Below are 21,664 nucleotides of genomic sequence, written 5' to 3'. Positions count from 1 at the left end.
TTATTATATTAGTATGCTAAGCTACACACAATTTCAATCATAAAAAGTATTTTGAGAATCACAATTGAAATAACTGAGCTTATTAATTTTAGTTATTTATTACCTTTAATTTTGTTTTTTTTAAATAACGAACTTTATTTATTTTTATCATTTGACAAATCACGTGTAATACATAAGTTGAAAAGCTAGTATCTTATAATTATACTCGATTGCAACTTTACGAATACTTATTTATATACAATATTCATTTGTGGTAAATTTTCACAAATCTTAAAGTAGTTAGCTCGAACTTTTTCTATTATTACTAACTAGGATTTTACCCGGCGCGTTGCGTCGGGGCAGGTTGTTAAAACTCGGACCGTAGTAAAACCATGCGTTGAGGCGGTAAATTTACGTGAATTCGGTCGGTTTCGGTTACGTGCGTTATTGTTATGGAACTTAACCAAAAATAAAACTAAAACATATAAAAATTGAGGTGGACCAATGGGGTGGATTCGGTTGGTAAACCTTGAGCGTTGGTAAAGCCCGACCATTGCTGATCCCGGATGATGAAGCGCTGAATCTATGCAAATTTGGTCGGTTTTTGTCACGTTCGTTAGGGTAACGGAACTAAAACAAAATGCGGTGAGTCTACGCGAATTCGGCCCGTTTTCATCACGTTCGTTACGATACCGAAACTAAAACAAAACAAAACAAAATTGCAAAACAAAATTGACATTCAATCAGTTTTCATTATATTTTTACACATCGGAACTAAAACAAATTAAATAAAAAATGTCCTCACCAACAAAGTGCCGCAAATAGCCCAACGATTGGCCACTTGCGAGTTGCGGAACCAAAACTCTTATTTCTATTAGCATATTTAAACAAAAAAAGACAAATAAAGTAATAAAAAAAATGTTCAAAGAATGGATGCCTCCCCGTAACTAAACTGCGTGTCAACAAATTTTGTTTATGGGCCTCGAACCTATGCAATGGATTATGCTAAGAATTAAGATTAACAAACCTAGCAATTGCCAACACACCAAGACATCCCAATTGATTAAACGTCAAAATAATTTACATATAAACAAAACAAAACTAATAAATTATTAAAAAAACTTTTGTGGCACCAAACCTCTTAATTATACTATACTAGTATTGTACCCGGTGCGTTGCGCCGGGGCAGCTGGTAAAATCTCAACGTTAAAACCAGATTTTGGTAAAACCCGAACGTTACGTCGGCGAGTCGGCGCGAATTCAGTCGGTATAGTTTATTTTCGTTATGGTATAGACACCGTTGGTAAAACCTTAGTGTTAAACCCAAAAAATATATTCGTCTAATTAACATATAAAAAAATTAATTATTTAACACGACGTTTATTTGGTCGGTAAACCCGGGCGGTGATAAAATCCAAGCGTTGTCATTCGCGGGCATTAAGACGGTAACCAGACACGAATTCGATCGGTTTTGGCTACGTTCATTATAGTACCTGAGCTACAAAAGGGAAAAATATAAAAATTGAGTTGACCAAAGAGTAACTTCGGTTGGTAAACTCATGTGTTGGTAAAACCCGAGCGTTGTCGGTCCCGGGCATTAAGACGGTAACCGGACACGAATTCGATCAGTTTTGGCTACGTCCATTATAGTACCGGAGCTACAAAAGGGAAAAATATAAAAATTGAGTTGACCAAAGAGTAACGCCGGTTGGTAAAACCCAAGCGTTGTCGGTCCCCGGGCGTTGAGGCAATTGTTTATGCAAATTCGGTCGGTTTCTGTCACTTCCGTTACGTTATCGGAATTAAAAAAAACAAACAAATTGCCATTCGGTCGGCTTCCATTATGTTCGTTACGGTACCAAAACGAAAAATAAAACAAAATTCCATTGACAAGTAAGGTGTCGCCAAGTGGCCCAATGGCGACTTAGCGGCACCAAACTTATCCTTTATATATATTAGATAATTTTTTTTTGGAATGACGATATTTCTGTGTTTATGCCATCGCACTTTTAAATTGGAGATCCTCATTGCATCACTCTGGTCAGACAATGTTGCCTTAACCGAGCCCACACTGGCTTCAGAGTTTGGCTTGGGCATTTCCCAGAGAAATCATACTGTCGGCTTCCACTTGACAGTCGTTGTACTACCACAAGAGCAGAACTCTCTAACGTAACTCATTGTGGGACGAAAACCCTGGTAGGCTCGGGATTCGAGTTAACAGCCTTGCGCATGGTCAAACTCAAATCCTTTATTGTCTTAATCCATAAAAAGTAATACAAATGGAGATCAAAATAAGGTATTCATTAAAGAACCCAAATCTTCTACCACTAAACCATAAGGAATTGATAGGTTGATATTCACCTCCATCATACCTCCTATGCAATTGTTATTTATAAAAAACATTAAATAAATGGTATACTATTGTTAGTCCACATCAGTTTTTAATTGAGAAATAACAAACTTTTCTTATATTTGAATGATATAAATTATGAATTATGCTTAAAGGTTACGTAGTGTTTAGTTCACCAATGCATTGATAATAGCATTTGTCATGACGACAACAATTAAAATTCCAATTCTCCAATTTTTAATTAGGTTCCGCCAAGTTTGTAGATTTTGTCATTTCATGTGTGTCATTAACTATCTTGCTAAAGAAAATAGGATAGCCACGAATATTTCTCAAATCATCATCATCATCATCATCATCATCGTACTCAGTATATCCCACCAATAGCAAAGCTATAGTAGGGTCTGAGGAGGGTAAGATGTAGACAGCCTTACCTCTACCCCATAAGGATAGAGAGGCCGCTTCCGGTGAGACCCCCGGCTCGAACGAATATTTCTCAAATACTTACTAATATACAGTTTAATTCGTACATTTCATATTCGTACAAAATGATTATGAATCTCATAATGATATCTGTAGAATCTTTCTTTTTTTCATTTTATATATTTTATTCTAATTTAATCATTCTTGGGATGCGTGCACACCTCAGTACTAACCTAATAGTCGTGTCAGGTTGAGGGTCGAATTTGGGTTACCAGAGTGATAGGTTGAATAGTTGATTCTAACATGTCCCATACATAATGCATGTTAAAAGTATGAACCACAACTCATGCCGACTAGAATTTGTACAAACCAAACACAACTGTTTAACCCATTATTCTAAATGAATTAAAGAGGTTATCGGATTGTAAACGTGCAAAATGAGTTGGTGGTGTAATAAATGAGTTAAACATGTCTTAAACAGGTTTACGGATCCACACATTTAATTAAAATAGTTGATTGGTGGACCTCTTTTAAGGTTAAACATTCAATCTCATGAATTTGACTTGATTAACTAAATGAGTTTAATAACTTAACCCGGACATGACCTATCTAAAATATATCTAAAAACTAGTGAACCTGTGACAAGTTCAGTTTTTTAAACTTTATTGATTTCCTATATGAAACAAAGGTTATTAATAATTATGAAAATTTGTTAATATTATGTTTTTCATTTTTATGCAATTTGACATTTATTATCTTGTTCTTGACTTGTCAAGATCAACCTTTCCCTCCATGGAGTTGTGGTATACTGCTATGAGGTATACTTATCGGGGACTATTGAAGAAACACTAGTTTAATCCGCAGTTTAGTAACCTATACCTCAGGTTGGTGTCTAGTCTTTCCCACGATGGGTTGTACGTGATCCGGCTAATATGAGTGTAAGCTCCTGCAAAACAGAACATCGTAAGCTCGTTACGAGAAGGAAGTAGGGGGGTCTTCTCGTAACCACCCTCTGGCGTGAGACTCAGTATTGATGAAGGGATAAGTATAAGTAATTGCGATGCACTAGTAAGTGTTCTCGCTCTAAAAGTTCGATCCTTTTACCATTGAGGTGTGAGTTATATTTATAGCCGCATAGGAGTAGAAAAGGTATGGGTCACCTGCGATGTCAGGAATTCCACCAATCACGGAGTACCAACGTGCGCTCGGGAGGCTGGTGGGTAAATTAGTTGACTGATGGTGACCTTTGTACTGTGTTGCACTATTATCCATGTGTTGTCATTCCCTTATTGGCTAGGCGTCCTTTTCATTGAGATACTTCCTTTTGTAACATGCTTTGAAGATTTTTAACGCTACATTCCCAAGGTGTCAGGGAATGTTTGGCGCTTGATTGGTTTCACCTTGGCGCCCGTGGTAGCGCCTTAGCGCTTGGAAGGGTTTAATACCCTACCTCTTCAACTATGAAAAACGATTCTCAGGAGGGTAAGCTCACACCACCTCCTATATACCATGCTTATGAAGATCTTTGACGCTACATTCCCAAGGTGTCAAGGAATGTTTGGCGCTTGATCGGTTTCACCTTGGCGCCCGTGGTAGCGCCTTAGCGCTTGGAAGGGTTTAATACCCTACCTCTTCAACTATGAAAAACGATTCTCGGGAGGGTAAGCTCACACCACCTCCTATATACTAAATATTTTATAAATTCACTATTTTATTTTATTTAAAAAAAATTTGTATTGAGGGTAACTTTTATTTAAAAAAATAAGACGTGAAAACAAGTTTCATTAAATTTATATGCACATAAATATTTCAAGAGTTAAGTGTCATTTTAGTACATGTGGTTTGTTCAATTACGTAACTTTAGTACTGATTTTGAATTTATTACAAATGACTACTTCACATTTCAAAAACTTTCTATTTTTGTACCTTTTTCTAACTCCGTCTAATTTTATCCGTCAAGTTAGGGTTAATTTGGTAACTTTGTTATTTTATTTATTTTCCTTTTCTTATAAATGTGTCCCCCCCCCCCCCCCCGCGCCCTTTTAATTACATTTTCTTTTTCATCGACTTTCTTTTAATCCCAGATTATCCACCACGCCTTCCCGTGTCTCAACTCTAAAGTCTACATATTCGGGGAAGGCTCTGTTAAAAACTCATCTCATCATCAATCCGGGTCACCGTCGACAACCCGTTAAACCGTGCTCGAATTACTCGACTAGAATGGAGAACGTGTCATTTACCATGACTCTGGAGTCCTTGTGGTCGATGATATAATCAAGCTATGGATGATCCGTTTACACAACAATCGGCTCATCGGATCTCCGAAATACTTCACACTGAGCTTTTGGTTCGACCCGTTATTGTCTCATGTATTCTCATCCAAAATCCAGTGTTATTTCTGTTGGTTTTAACAAAATTATCAAAGTTATAAAACACCAATTTTATGAAAAACGTAGCAGAAATTAGTTTTAAATCTTGTTAATATGAAGTGTATAAACCAATTTTATAAATGCAAAACCCAAGCCCGGATCCAAATACGAAATACATACTATCAAACACATGCATGACACTAAGAGTCCATGCATGTAAAGACTACCTTTCAAGTAGCAAAACCGGGTGAAGGAGAGGATGATTGAAAGGCAAGAACTTGAATATGGAAGCTCCTCAAGCTAGCATACCCCAAGCCTCCGACAATACACCTTCGTAGCTAGGATTTTACACTCTTGAAAACCCTTGTTCTTGTTCTTGTTCTTGTTCCCTTCCTTTGGCCAAATTCAATTGAGGAGGAAGAAGAGAGAAAAGGTTTTTTTTGTTACTTGTGTAATAGTCTTGTGTTATGTGAGAGAAAGAGAGTTGGGAGGTTATGAAAGGCACCACCAAAGTCCACCAATGGAACTCTATGCATGTCTCCACAAACTTGCATATAATAATAAAATAATAGAAGAGAAAGAGAGTGGGGGGGCTTCCTCTCTCATTCTTATTATTATTATTTTACATCTTTCCATATATATATATATACCTTGTATTGTGTCATAACTTGTATTGTGTCATATACACTTATATTGTGTTATACACAATGCTTTGTGTTATACATACATATATTATGTCATACACAATTATAGTGTTATACACAATGACACATTATAGGTAACATGCTTAATATATTGTTACTTAACCATCTTAAGTAACAATATGGAATGCTTTCTCTCAAAGTACAAATCATCCATATGATTTATTTATTTCACAAGTACAATATATTTAGAAACCCCTTTCCAAATAACTCAAGTGTTAATATTTATTTGTTATGATCATATCATATATAAACAAATATTATTGGTGTTTGTCTAGCTTGTTATTGGGTATGACCCGACTTGGATCATGACATACTAGCCACATCAATTATAATATGTGTCTTGGGCAGACCGAGTTCAACAATCTCCCACTTGCACAAGATACATAGAAGATTGATGCAAGTAGCAAATACCGCCTAACTATGGTTTACTACCCCTAATACGCATGACGAAGTGCCATTCAATAACATCATCCCCTTCAAGTCCCTTACTTGAAATGATTTAGGTGAATCTATCATCTATCCTTTTGCCACAGATGTCATGTCAAATCCAGATACACAGAGTGATCATTCTCTGTTGATTTAACTTAACAGGCCTTAGACATCTCACTCTCAACGAATAAGAGGGACAAATCCCCTTTTGACTACATACGTCTCTCACAATCATCTTGTACTAAACCTGATCTTAGCCTTATGTACTGTCATGTTTCAGAGCAACGAAGAACTAAGTCAAAGTATAATACTTGGTGGATATAAAGACCCAATATGTATCTCAGGTCGGAGGATACTATGATATTCGCCTTTACTCAAATTTACTTATGATCAATCACAAGGATTCCATGTAGTAACATTTGAGAGCGGGTCAGCCCAATATTTATATCCCATAAATATCTATGAACCTTGGCAGCAACCCTTGCTCTATATTCATACCTTATGAATATCAACCAATCCAAGTTCATAATAGTCTTACCTTCATATTTGTTCCCACAAATATGAGCGACTACGGACATTTAGAATAAGTAACTTATTCGTGGATTTAAACATGCTAAAATGGAACATAACTCAAAATGTTATAATCATAAACCATAATCATATGAATGAGTCAAAATAACAATTGTTACGATATCCAAATACAAAATTCGATCATATCCAATCACTAGAATATCGAAGTCCTATGGCACAAGTATGACCCTCATGCTTTGGCCTTTCAAGGAGCTTCGTGAGTGGATCCGCAATGTTTTGATCGGTGTGAACTTTGCGAATACATATCTTTCCTTTCTCAACTTCATCCCTTATGTAGTTGAACCTCCGCTCAATGTGCCTCGTCTTTTGATGTGCACGAGGTTCCTTGATTTGAGAAATCGCTCCCTCGTTGTCACAAAAGATCTCTAGAGGGTCCTAAATGGTATGGACCACCCCTAGGTCAGCAATGAATTTCCTTATCCACGCAGCTTCTTGAGATGCCAATGAGGCGGCGATGTATTCCGATTCTATGGTGGACAATGCTACCACATCTTGTTTTGAGATCTTCCAAGAGACTGCCCCACCATTCATAATGAAAACATATCCCGATTGTGATCGAGAATAATCTCGATCGGTTTGGAAACTCATATCAGTGTAACCTTTTACAACGAGATCCTCCTCACCCGAACCGCATATTAGAAACATGTCCTTAGTCCTTCTAAGGTATTGCAATATACTCTTAACCGCCATCCAATGGCTACTTCCCGGATTATGTTGGAATCTACTTGTCATGCTTAAAGCGCATGACACATCCGATCTAGTGCATACCATTGCATACATGATGGATCCAATAGCCGATGCATATGGGATTCCATTCATTTTCTCTTGCTCATCCTTCGAGCTTGGACATTGAGACGCACTCAATATCGTTCCTCTTTGAATAGGTACCAAACCTCTCTTAGAGTTTTCCATCTTGAACCTTTTCAAGATTTTGCCAATGTATGCACATTGGTTTAAACCTATCAACCGCCTTGATCTATCCCTATAGATCTTTATTCCCATAATATAGGCGGCTTCACCAAGATCCTTGATTGAAAACAACTTCCAAGCCATGATTTTACACCCTCCATGGTTAGAATGTCATTCCCAAATAGTAGTATGTCATCAACATACAATACTAAGAAGGTAATGATGCTCCCACTAGCTTTCTTATACACACAAGCTTCATCACCATTTTTTATGAATCCAAATTTCTTAACATCTTCATCAAATCGGTGATTCCAACTTCTAGATGCTTGTTTCAATCCATAGATTGATTTCTTTAACTTGCATACTTTGTTAGAATGTTGTGGATTGACAAAACCTTCGGGTTGAACTATATAGACATCTTCCTCAAGATGCCCATTTAGAAAAGCGATTTTGACATCCATTTGACATATCTCATAGTTATTATGTGCGGATATAGAAAGCAATATCCTAATAGACTTTAGCATTGCTACGGAAGAAAAAGTTTCATCATAGTCAACCCCTTGAGTTTGAGTGAAACCTTTTGCTTCAAGTCTTGCTTTATAAGTATCCAAGTTTCCATGCATAACCCAGTTACTTACAACCGGTTTGGAATTAAGAGGTGGTACAACCAAATCCCATACTTGGTTGTCATGCATGGATTGCATCTCAACGTTCATAGCTTCAAGCCATTTGTCACAATCGGATTGTGACATTGCATCACGGTATGTGGTGGGTTCATCCGAATCTACCACATAGCATCCATCCATGAAAAATCCATATCTTTCGAGTGGATGACTAATTCTACCGGATTTGCGAACGTTTTGTGTGTTTTGAGCAAACATTTGAACATTCTCAACATCCTCTTGTTGATTGCTAGTATCAACTAAACGTGTATCGGCTTGTGGTTCTTGATCCTCCTCGAGTTCCACCGTTCTACCAGTACCTTCCATAAGGAACTTAGTTTCCAAGAACTCGGCCTTTCGAGCAACGAATACCTTTTGCTTGGTTGGGTTGTAGAAATAAATATCCCATAGAATCTTTGAGATATCCTACAAAGATACACTTAGTGGATCGACTTTCAAGTTTGTTTTGGGTGTTTTTCTTGACCTAAGCCTCACAACCACATACCTTTAAATATGATAACGATGGAGCCCTTCCATTCCATATTTCTAAAGGTGTCTTGTCCACTATCTTGGTTGGGGCCATATTTAAAATACGGGCTGCGGAGAGCAAAGCGAAACCCCAAAATGATAGAGGCAATGTGCTTCTAGCCATCATAGATCGAACCATATCCAATAGAGTTCGAGTCCTCCTTTCGGACACACTATTGTGTTGTGGTGTTCCGGGTGGAGTAAGTTGTGAGATGATCCCACAAATCCTAAGATGATCTTGGAAAGCATCACTTAGGTATTCACCTCCTCTATCCGAACAAAGTACTTTGATGGTTTTATTGAGTTGATTTTGTACTTCATTTTGGAAGATTTTGAACATTTCAAAAGCTTCATCTTTGTGTCTTAACAAGTACACATACCCATAACGACTATAGTCGACAATAAAGGTAATGAAGTATCTCTCACCATTCCTTGTCATTGCCTTAAAAGGACCACATACATCCGAATGTATGATACCTAATAAGTCTTTTGCCCTTTGGTTTGTTCCACTAAAGGGGTCCTTGGTCATCTTTCTTAACATACAAGACTCGCATTTATCAAATGAATCATCTTCGCTTGATTCCAAAAGATCATTCTTTTGAAGTGTATGTATGTGATCTTTGTTTATATGACCAAGGCGACAATGCCAAAGATAAGTCTTACTCAAATCCATTTTGAGTTTCTTGGTGCTTGATTGGTACAACATGTTATCAAAGGATGTGTTATCATGAACTAATAAATGCCATTAGACGGCATTGCTTTAAAGTAAAAGACCTCATTCATGAAAACACAAATACCATTGTCCATAAATTTAAAATCAAACCCATATTGTCTTAACAAAGAAACGGAGATAAAGTTCCTAGTCAAATTAGGAGCATACAAAAAATCATTCAAAATAACTTCCAAACCATTTGGAAGCTTCAATGTGTAGTCTCCTCGGGCTTTGACAACAACCTTTGCTCCGTTTCCCATGAAGAGACTAATATCTCCTTTCTTGAATCTATTATTTCCTTTGAACACCTACAATAAATTGCTAATATGAGTTCAACATCCGGTATCCAATACCCATGTGTTAGAGGAAATAATATTAAGATCAACATGAATCATGAAAGTTGTACCCGATTTTTGCCCCGCATCCCTCTTAGTTTTCAACTCTTTGAGACGGGTTGGACAATTCCTCATCCAATGCCCAACCTCCTCACATCCAAAGCATGGATCCTCCGAGCTAACCTTTAGCTTCTTTGGTTTGGGTGGTTCAACTTTTGCCTTTCCCTTGAACTTGCCCTTGACTTGTCCCTTTCCTTTGGCAACCTTTGCCTTGGGTTTCGGGTGATGCCTTTTCTTATTTCCTCCTTCATTGATTGTGAGAATGGGTAAAACCTTTTTACCCATTCCCGTCTCGGCCTTCATGAGCATTGCATGAAGCTCACCAATGCTCTTGTCCCACCCATTCATGTTATAATTCATAACAAATGTCTCAAATTTCTTGGTTAACCCATTTAGGATTAAATCCGTGGTTAACTCCTTTGAGACGGGACAATTAAGGCGCTCGAGACGATCAATGTGGCTTTTAATCTTAAGCACATAAGATGAGACCGATTGGGTTTCTTCCATATGACATGCATGAAGCGCTCGAACCGTTTCGAAGCGTTCCACTCTAGCTTGTGTAAGGAACATTTCCTTAAGTTGGGTGATTATGTCGTATGCCCCATGAAGTTCAAAATCCTTTTGAATCTCGGGAATCATAGTTCCCAACATGAGGCAAGAAACTTGCATCGAATCCTCATTGTGCTTAACCCAATCGTTATGGTCTTGGACATCGTCAACGCTAGGTTCATCGGGAATAGGATCCTCTAATACGTAGTATTTCTATTCTTGCTTGAGAACGATTCTCAAGTTTCGATACCAATCCATAAAGTTGGTATAGTTTAGACGATCCTTATCGAGAATAGATCTTAATGATAGGTTATTAACAGGTGGGATAATAACGTTAGGTGGATTGTTGATTGCGGCCATCTACAAATATAACAAAGCTCAATTTTAGTATTTTCGATATCAATTAATTTTAATCGTTAATACCCTTTATGTCTCCAAGACAATTAATGATTAAAATCTAGAACCCAACGTTACATTCAAATAGTAATTAGGTGACCTTTATCCTACTATTTAAATTAACAAGGAAGTCAACGTTTGACGATTGCAACCCTTTGCAACTTCTAGTTTTATGGGATCGGTTAAACATCTTATTTTAGTCGGCATGTTTAATCCCATCAACACCATTGTACGCCATGCTTCGGTGACCCTATTCACATGGTTTCCAATTTAAGTCGTCCTACTTATACACACATGTAAGCTTACACATACAAGTGGTTAGGTGACCTTTATCCCACAAATATGGTAAACCCACCTCAAACTCACAAGTTTCCTCCAACATGGTTAGGTGACCTTTATCCCTTATCGAGTTCCCAAGTGATTCAAGTGTTGTATAAAAGGATGGTGTTCGACTTATTTTATAAAAGGGATTTTCGTTTTCTAAATTCTAGATTGGAAAACGTTTTATGTACCTTCCATTTGCATGTATCCAAATGTATGGTACTTAGTTGAAAAACCCATTTTCAAAGTTCCTATTTATAAAACCCATTTTATTTGTGAAATCATTAGCCTTTAATAAAACCAATTTTATTACCTAACAATTTCTAAGGAACCAATTTTATGCTAGTTGTTGATATTAAGTTGTAAGCAAACCATATTGCAATAACACAAACAAAAGTAAATTAACCATATAAGCATAAAACACACAACCACAAGTTCATAACCATAGCCTCCTAATGTTGACTACACTTGTTGACCGAAACAAGTGTGTTAAAAAGTCTCTCCTAAGGGACCCAAAAGGAGATGTGCTTGTGTCGGAGAACTCCCACTTGATCCCCCATCCAAATGCTCCAAGTGTTCACCCCCGTGTTGTGGTCTCCATCATTTTATTTGGGCTTCCTTCCTTGCATCTTCTTTTACAAACATATATCCTAATACATTTTTCTCTAGTAAAAGAAATGCATCTAATCTACTTATTATTACAAACCAATTGAAATGAATAAATAGATTACAAACCCAAATAAATATTACAACCATATCGAATGAATAAACAACCATTTGAATGAACAAACATAACAACACAAACATTTAACCAAACACAAGGCCATGGCTAGGTTATGAACTTCTATCACATATCCAAATATGCAATAACACAAGACCCAAAATGGTTCCCCTTCACCCTTTGAAACTTTCGGCCAAACAAACCAAAACCGAAAGTTCCGGGTTTTGTCCAAACAACACAATTAATCATCCAAATGACTTAGTTTTTCAAGATTACCACATGCATGTAAAGTATAACCTTGAAAAACCATGGGGCAACCAAAACCCCTAAAATTTTTGGCCATATGGTAAAACCTCACCATAAACCCGAAAATTTTGGGTCTAATGAAGCATACATCTGTATAAGCGGCTCTTGATGCCATTGTTGGGGTTTAACAAGATTATCAAAGTCATAAAACACCAATTTTATGAAAAACGCAGCGAAAATTAGTTTTAAATCTTGTTAATATGAAGTGTATAAACCAATTTTATACATGTAAAACCCAAGCCCGGATCCAAATACGAAATACATACTATCAAACACATGCATGACACTAAGAGTCCATGCGTGTAAAGACTACCTTTCAAGTGGCAAAACCGGGTGAAGGAGAGGATGATTGAAAGGCAAGAACTTGAATATGGAAGCTCCTCAAGCTAGCATACCCCAAGCCTCCGACAATACACCTTCGTAACTAGGATTTTACACTCTTGTAAACCCTTCTTCTTGTTCCCTTCCTTTGGCCGAATTCAAAGGAGGAGGAAGAAGAGAGAAAAGGTTTTTTTTTGTTACTTGTGTAATAGTCTTGTGTTATGTGAGAGAAAGAGAGTTGGGAGGTTATGAAAGGCACCACCCGAGTCCACCAATGGAACTCTATGCATGTCTCCACTACCTTGCATATAATAATAAAATAATAGAAGAGAAAGAGAGTGGGGGGGCCTTCCTTTCTCATTATTATTATTATTATTTTTACATCTTTCCATATATATATACACACACACACACCTTGTATTGTGTCATAACTTGTATTGTGTCATATACACTTATATTGTGTTATACACAATGCTTTGTGATATACACACATATTGTAACATCACGAAAATTTTGGACAAATTTTGACAAATAATAAAGTCAATGGACTAAAAATATTTATGGTATAAGTAATGGGTAAAATAAAGTAAAGAATGAAATAAGCTTATGGGAGTAAGGATACTCCATCCCACATCGGAAAAAGAAAGAAAAATAAAACACTTTATAAGGAGAGAACATTCCATGGAAATGTTCTTATGTGGCCAACCACTCTCCCTAGTCCTAGCGGAGGGTGCGAAGCACCCGATGCGCACGGGCACGGGATCGGGCGATGGGCCCAATGTGACGTTTTGATGGCGCACTTTGCACTTCGCATGCTCGCATCGCCGCGAGCCGCTTAAGAACCGCCTTTGTATTTTTGGATAATGATGAGACGAAATCAAGATATGGCAAGTTACCAAAAGATCAGAGACTAAAAATGAACAGATTCAAAGTTTTGTATCTTCACGATACGCGAAGAATCCACGTTGTGCATCTTCGCGATACGCGAATATGCAGTACACGTGGTGAGACAGGAACGACACGTGGCGACACGTGGCAAGCCTACGCGGCGACTCAGCGAAGCTAGTGCATCTTCGCGATACACGAAGATGCAGAAAAATTCTATAAATAGGCCGGCCATGTGGGTGATCCCCATTCATCCAACACACTTCAAAACACCTACATTGCCTCGATAAGCGTGCCACGACCCCGATATGGCGATATCCCCCCAAGCCTTACCTCGAAATGCGTTCCATAACCCTACTTAAATACCCTCTCGACTTACCTTCAAGTAGAAGTGTTGTTCAAGTAAAGCACGAGCATTTCTATAAATAAGCCATTCAAGGTAGGGGTTCTGCCCGAATATTATATTATAAGTGGCTTAGACCCTAGTCGGGGATATAGCCCATACCTTGATTTTATAAAGTGAAAATTAGATTTCATAAAGTCGAGATGATGAATAAAGTAATATTTCTTTATTTTATATAAAGATTTTATTAAATGTTTTCTTATAAACAAAGAAATTTGAGATATACGTGTCTTCACGAAGAAGAAACAAAGGGTTATGAATGAATAACAAAAGAAAGGACTAAAGGTCCTTATATTTATGAAGAGACAAAATGTCAAGGTAAAGACTATGCAATCGGACTAAAGGTCTGAAGCTAGATTGTTGATCTAGAAACTTATAAAATGTTATTCTCGTACTAAAGGTCCGAGGTAACAAGGCTATACAAATTGGTGAGAACACCAACCAAGAAGAAGGTGAATACGTCCAACTTTTTATAAAACAAAGTCTTAAATGTTTGCATGGGATTGTATCCCTAAAACTTTATAAACAAAAGTAATGCTGGCCCTCAGGCTATTGTATATGTTTGTCTGGATCCTTACATATGTGGATAAACGGTGGGCACACCGCACCACACTTGCTAATGCCTCCGTCACGTTGGGCCGGACCTAAGTAATGTCCGAGAGGGGATTATCTCGTGTATATTGAATAGTTGCTAAGACCTCGATGTTGCGGTATTGCTGAGAGGTTTCGAGTATAACTGGAGGTTTATAATAGTATATTTAACTTGGTTGTTTCCTAAGCCACGATAAGCCGGGTCATAAGATACCCGAGGGGATGACTAAGTAACTTAAAATGTTTTGTGTCAGCATGTTCACCAGCATGTGTTGCTGACGTATTTTTATAACTGTTTACAGGTGATGAAGAATAGGTATTTGGAGACACAGAATAGCCGTTAGAGGATCTGATGGCTCAATGGATTTTTTAATATTAAAATAATGTAATTCATGGTTTTAATATCCAAACATTTTTGTATAACTTAACGGGTGTTTTTAAAACCTCGGGTTTTGATTATAATAATAAAATAATTAAAGTCTTCCGCTTTACAACCATAAACTCTGACATATTTACAAAACAAGTACCAACTACGGGTCACACGCCCAGGCCCTGAGTCAGGGTGTGACACATATATTGTGTCATACACAATTATATTGTGTTATATACAATGACACATTATAGGTAACATGCTTAATATATTGTTACTTAACCATCTTAATTAACAATATGGAATGTTTTTTCTCAAAGTACAAATCATCCGTATGATTTATTTATTTCGCAAGTACAATGTATTTAGAAACCTCTTTCCAAATAACTCAAGTGTTAATATTTATTTGTTATGATCATATCATATATAAACAAATATTATTGGTGTTTGTCTAGCTTGTTATTGGGTATGACCCGACTTAGATCATGGCATACTAGCCACATCAATTATAATATGTGTCTTGGGCAGACCGAGTCCAACAATTTCAACACCTGCGTGATGGCCAAATGGCGAGCCATAAGCTACCACCGGAGAATCGAGAACTGGATGGAATTGCCGAAGAAAAAGTTGGATTTACGAGTTGGGTTTGTTGCCGCCGTGTTTCTTGGTGTTCGCTGGTAACATTGAGCCCATTGACCACAGTGGAATCAGCACGAACTTAGTGATGATAATGTGAAAGGTAGCTGTCGGTCGCTACATTCCGTCTGGTGAGCTTGTTGCATTGGAGTAGTAAAGTGAAATCGTGGGTGAGAAAAAGTCGATGATCAAAAGGGGATTTAGGTTTTTAAAGGATTTAAAAAGTGGGGGGGGGGGATTTGTAAGAAAAGGAAAAAAATAAATAAAATAGCAAAGTTACCAAATTAACCCTGACTTAATGAACAAAATTAGACGGAGTTTGAAAAGAGCACTAAAATAGCAAGTTTTAGAAATGTGAAGTAGCCATTTGCAATAAATTCAAAATCGGTACTAAAGTTGCGTAATTAAACAAACCATGTACTAAAATGACGCTTAACTCATATTTCAAATATAAGATACGTAACTAATTATTTACAAATTTACTATATCTTTATTAAGACCTTCCCAACAAAGTTACCGGCCCGATTCACACTATATAACCCGTTTTCTAACAACCCAACTAGGTTTGGCGTAGTTCAACCGAAACTGGTGAACTGACGGTTGAACTGGCAAACACTTGTTTTTCAGTAAATAAAAAACAAATTGCGTCTCCGAGATGAAAGAACCTTATAAATACAACTAGAGCCAACCAACCATTATTGATGTCTTTTTAAATAAAAAATAAGTCCTATATATTTAAAACTAGGATAATGCCCGTGTTACACAAGGATGGAACATATTAAAAACGCTATATATGTGTGTGTGTGTGTGTGTGTGTGTGTGTATACATAAATTTATATATTATAAATTTGGTAAAATGCAAATGCCATATTTATATATAAAAAAAAGAATACTTTGACATAAATTATGAGACATTAAATTGTTATTTTAATTCAAATACAAAAACATACAAAGACTGACGGAGATAAATAAAAAGTTAAAACATCTTTATAACATATAACATGAGTATAAAAAACACATATTATTATAACTTAATCTTCTAATGAAATGGTATATAATGGCATATAATATTTTATAATATGGAATTTATTTGGAATTTCAAAAAAATGATATACAACTGGTTATCGAAAAAGGTTTATGGTTTTATTTTATGCATGGATCTTGAAATTTAGAAATAATTATTTAGACATAATTACAAATTGGTCAAATTAAAGAAAAATTAAACTTTTTCATAATGGATGTTTTTCTATTATCTTAAATTTTATTTGATTTTTTTATTATCGAGATTATGTATGTTTTCATAATGGATGTTTTTTTTATTATGTTATTGAATTATATAAGTAGGTTTTACAATAATTCTATTTAATTGTTAAAAGTAAATAAATTTCGTATACAAAATTGTTACAATTTTAATTACACTCTAAAAAATTATTACGTTAACCTAATAAATAATGTCTAATCGCCATTAGATAATAAAATGGAATCTTGTTGAGATTGAAAAGTATGAAAAGTTTTAAAATTTTGTTGCTAATTGGTCAAATTCCGTATTTAATCGAGTTTATATTTGTTATGAATTTAAGCATAAATTAAGCAATTATAAATTGGTCAAATAAAATTTGTAAATTTATTATCATTAACATTTATCATATTTGAAGAAAATTTCTATTTTTTTTTTAATTTGACCAATTTATTATTTACAGATTTACTATATCTTTATTAAGAGCTTCCCAACAAAGTAACCGTTCCGATTCACACTATATAACCCGTTTTCTAACAACCTGGCTGGGTTTGACGGGTTACAGTTCAACTGAAATCGGTGTACCAACGGTTGAATTACACTTGTTTTTCATTAAATCAAAAACAAATTGCGTCTCCTGGGATTTGACATGTGCATACAACTAGAGCCAACCATTATTGATGTCTTTTTAAATAAAAAATAAGTCCTATATAATTAAAATGAAGTGCATAAAGCATAAATGGACATCAAGGAGGTCATTATTAACATTTTTTGTTATACTTTTTTTTATATATCCATGCATATGAATTATATATATATATATATATATATATATATATATATATATATATATATATATATATATATATATAAATAAATATATATAGTTATACACACATACATATAATATTTATATTATTTATGACGTCATTATGGTCAATACCCAGGATGACTTCCCGGGTTGGTCCGACCTGTGACCCGGTAAGACGTCCGGGTCGAGTCCGGGTCTGAAAACATTGGTTTTAAGTAAGTCGATATGCTGGGTAAGCTTCTAACTTTGATTTCGCTTCCAATCTTATACAGTGCATGAGATTCGCAAAATTTGGCCCAAATTAGATTTTGATCTGATTCGTATTCTTTTTCCCCCTTAACTAAAGATACTGTCAGTTACTTTACTGTTATTAAACGCTTTAATTGCATACTGCTAGACACTTTTTGAGTTTTAGACTTCTAGTTATGTAATGACCTTGTTTATTCATTTTAGTGAGATGTCATTGAGTGACCCGAAGTTATTTGTTCATTATATATCTTCTAATAGGATACATATTGGGATTTATTCATTATGTATCTTCTAATATGATCGATTTCATGTCTCACAAGGTCATACTCGAGAAAAATGTTATAAAGGAAAACGTAAATAGTCGATAAAACGTATGAAAACGTAAATACTCGAGAAAAATGTTATAACGTAAACGTGTATAAGACACGGTCAAAGTCAAATCTGATTCTTATTTGTTAGATTATAAGAGATTGTTGATTGTGCTATGTTTATTTTAGTATGCCTGATACTAAAGACACAAGTATAAAAAGATTTTCCGAATCCAACTCATATCTACAAATACAAAAAAACGAGCATTAGCGATTTATGGGCATCCTGAGTTCCAATTTGGATTACCAAGTCCGTGTTAGTTGTCCTTAGGGGTGAGCAATTCGCGGTTCTGAACCGTGAGAACCGGCAAACCGGAACCGGATCGCTAGATCCAAACCATCTTCGTGTATTTCGGGTCCGGTTTCGGTTCTTAAATTTGGATGAAAACGGTTCCCGGTTCGATTCCGGCTAGAACCAACGGTTCTAGTCATAGAACCGCTAGAACCGGGTTAGATATAAACTTTGAAGATTACATTTAAAATCCTATTTATTTAGTTGGCTTTCATACTTCAATGTATGAGCAACCATCCACTTTCTCACTTTCCCGGTTACATTTAATCCCTTACAATATCAAAAACGATAATCATCTTCTACGGCCCTAAATATATTTTAAAAAATAATTGTTTTCTGAAATATTTTGAGCCATTTTAATCTATTCTCAATCCCCTTCATCAAAATAATATGTTAATATGATAATGCTTTATTTTATGGGATGTCGTTTATTTCTTTCACCTTCTAATATTTCAGATTTAGAATTTTAATTGAAAATCGAACCATTTAACTCGGTTCTGAATCGAACCGGAACCATTAAAACACGGTTCGGTTCCGGTTCTTATGTTTAGCGTTTAACGGTTCCGGTTCGGTTTCGGTTCCGGTTCGGTTCTCGCGGTTCCAAACCGTTGCACAACCCTAGTTGTCCTTTTCTGAATGTAATTAGGAATTATCTATTTGTTATGTTAGGTTGAGTTATTCTACAAAAGTCAACGAAAATGAGAAGTGTGAGAAACCATAATTAATTGACATGTGTCAAGTGGGATCAAAGGAAAAAGGGTATAAAAGTAATAGTATATATTTTCTTTTACCAAATGCAAGTCACATGTCAATTCCCCCATCATTTTAAAATGTTTATAACCTTTTCATATGATATATTTTTTTAAAAAATCACCATAATAACAAACGTTTTTTTATCTTTAATATGAGTATGACTTTGTTATATAAAAATTAAAACAAAAACTACGTCATTGTGTTTTTTTGTTTGTCATTGCATATATTTTCGTCATTGTGTTTTTCTGCTTGTCATTGTGTTTTTTTCGTCATTATGTCTTTCAAATCATCCTTGTGAGGGAATTGACATGTGTCTTGTATGTAGAAAGAGAAAATCAACAAAAATGAGTTATTACCTTTATGCCCTTCTCATCAATGTATTCTCTTAAATTAATCTCCACCTTTCAAATCTAAGATCAATGGATTAGATACTTCTTACAATTCTCATTTTTGTTATCCTTTATATTTTAATTTTATCCTTGTTATGTATTCATGTTAAAATAAGTGTCTTTCTTTTTATCATAACCTATTGTAAAACAAATGTTAAATTTAAAAGTTATTGTTAAGTTTCTATGCTTCTTTTAATCACCAACGCTCTTTGATCACATGTTAATAGGGCTATATTTGGCGGTAATGGAGGAACGAAGTTAGAGAAAATGGTCACATGTTGTTCCCTTCGTTAAATTCTTGTTATATCATATGAATTATACATGAATTTATTTTGTTACAGTATATAGTGAGTTGGGTTGAGTTGGATTTGAGTGATGGGTCATGATAGGTATGAAGTGGATTTTTAAAATAGATGGTTAGAATGGGTATGGGTTAGGATGGGTTAAATTAACCCATCTTGATCCAAGTAAAGGTTAAAACACAAAGGGTTTCAAAAACCCCTATTTTTAAAAAAAAATAATAATAAATAATAATAATTAAAAATATAAATCAAAAACACAAATGTAAAAGAACTAAAATATTTCCCATCGTCTTCGTTCATTAAAAAACGGTTTTTTGTCTCGGTTCAAGTTCGATTTTTGGGTATTCTTTCGGTTTTGCTTTTTTTCATTTCGGTCGGTTTCGGTATCTTTTCGGTTTAAATGATTTCGATTTCTCGGTCTCTATATTCAGTTTTGTGGGTTTTGTTTGAAATAAAATTGGATGGAGCTTGTTTTAGTCCATTCTAACCCGTAAACAAATTAATTCTAACCTATAACCAAAAGTCACCTAGCATTTTCCCAATTCATCTTGACCTTCTTGCAAAATATTTTTGATCCATCCTTGACCTATTTCAATTTTAAAAGTTATCCATATTAACTCAAAACAACCTTGTCACCCCTAAATTATATGGAGACCTATTGACCAACAAAATGCTACAATGACCCTATGTAGTGGGATATGTCAAAAAATGGTCCAAGTTTTTTGTTGTTTGTCTTTAGGATTAGTTGCTTTCTAGCTAGCATCCACAAGTTGTTCATACAGATCTTTTTGGTTGCATCCTGATGTTGTATACAAGTGGTACTTTGGCATTAGTTTAAGTTCATATTTGAAATGATCGAGTATGGGGATTGAAGAGGTAGGTCCCAGCAGAGCCCAGTTGGACCCGCAAGACTCACCTTGAAGAGGGACGTCTGCGCAAGGACCAACTGGTTCAGCAGGACCCACCATGCTCAGAGATGAAGACCTTACGCGCAGTACGCCAGCTGTTCCAGCAGGGAAAGCCTCCCAATGGTGAAGTACCCCGCAGCTGCGGATACAAGCCATCAGGGAAGGCTACCCGCACTAATAGCAAGGCTACACGCACAAGGCACTAACTCAATAATTCAGTGTCACCTGAATGAATGAGCAAGGCGGGAATACTCCCGCCCAAATGATCCAGTCCGTATGCTTCTGGAAGATCTTTTGTACTATACCTGCCAAGGTATGGACAAAATAGACAAGATCTGACCAAAGCAGCCCATGAACCAATCACAGGGTGACAGCTCACCGACAACAGTACGAGGAGGAGCATGCTCTAGTACTGTTTGTCACTATTAGCCGCTGCCTACTCACCAACCCTTGTCGTGGCACGCACATAGCCTGCAGTTGGTGGAAAGGGAACAGTACACAGCCGGCCCTGTCACTATCAGCCGCTGCCTACCCACCAACCAGCATGGCACGTGCGTAGCCCATAGTTGGTAGAACAGGAATATTATACAGCTGGCTGCACCTGCTTGGAAACCTACCTTCGGCTATAAATACTCCAACACCTTGGAACGGTAGGATCATCTTTTATCTTACCTTCATTAGCTATTTCTCTCAATATACTCTTATATTCAGAGTAATCTAGTCTGATTCTCACGCCGGAGGGTGGTCACAAGGAGGAACCCCCCCCCCCTTCTCAGTGACGAGCTCACGGTGTCTGTTTTGCAGGTCA

The sequence above is a fragment of the Bidens hawaiensis genome, unplaced genomic scaffold, assembly GCF_021521415.1.
Source record: "Bidens hawaiensis isolate Kalapana, Puna unplaced genomic scaffold, B.hawaiensis_p1.1 tig00030764_1, whole genome shotgun sequence".
NCBI classification, from domain to species: domain Eukaryota; kingdom Viridiplantae; phylum Streptophyta; class Magnoliopsida; order Asterales; family Asteraceae; genus Bidens; species Bidens hawaiensis.
Note: the sequence above shows the minus strand (reverse complement) of the source record.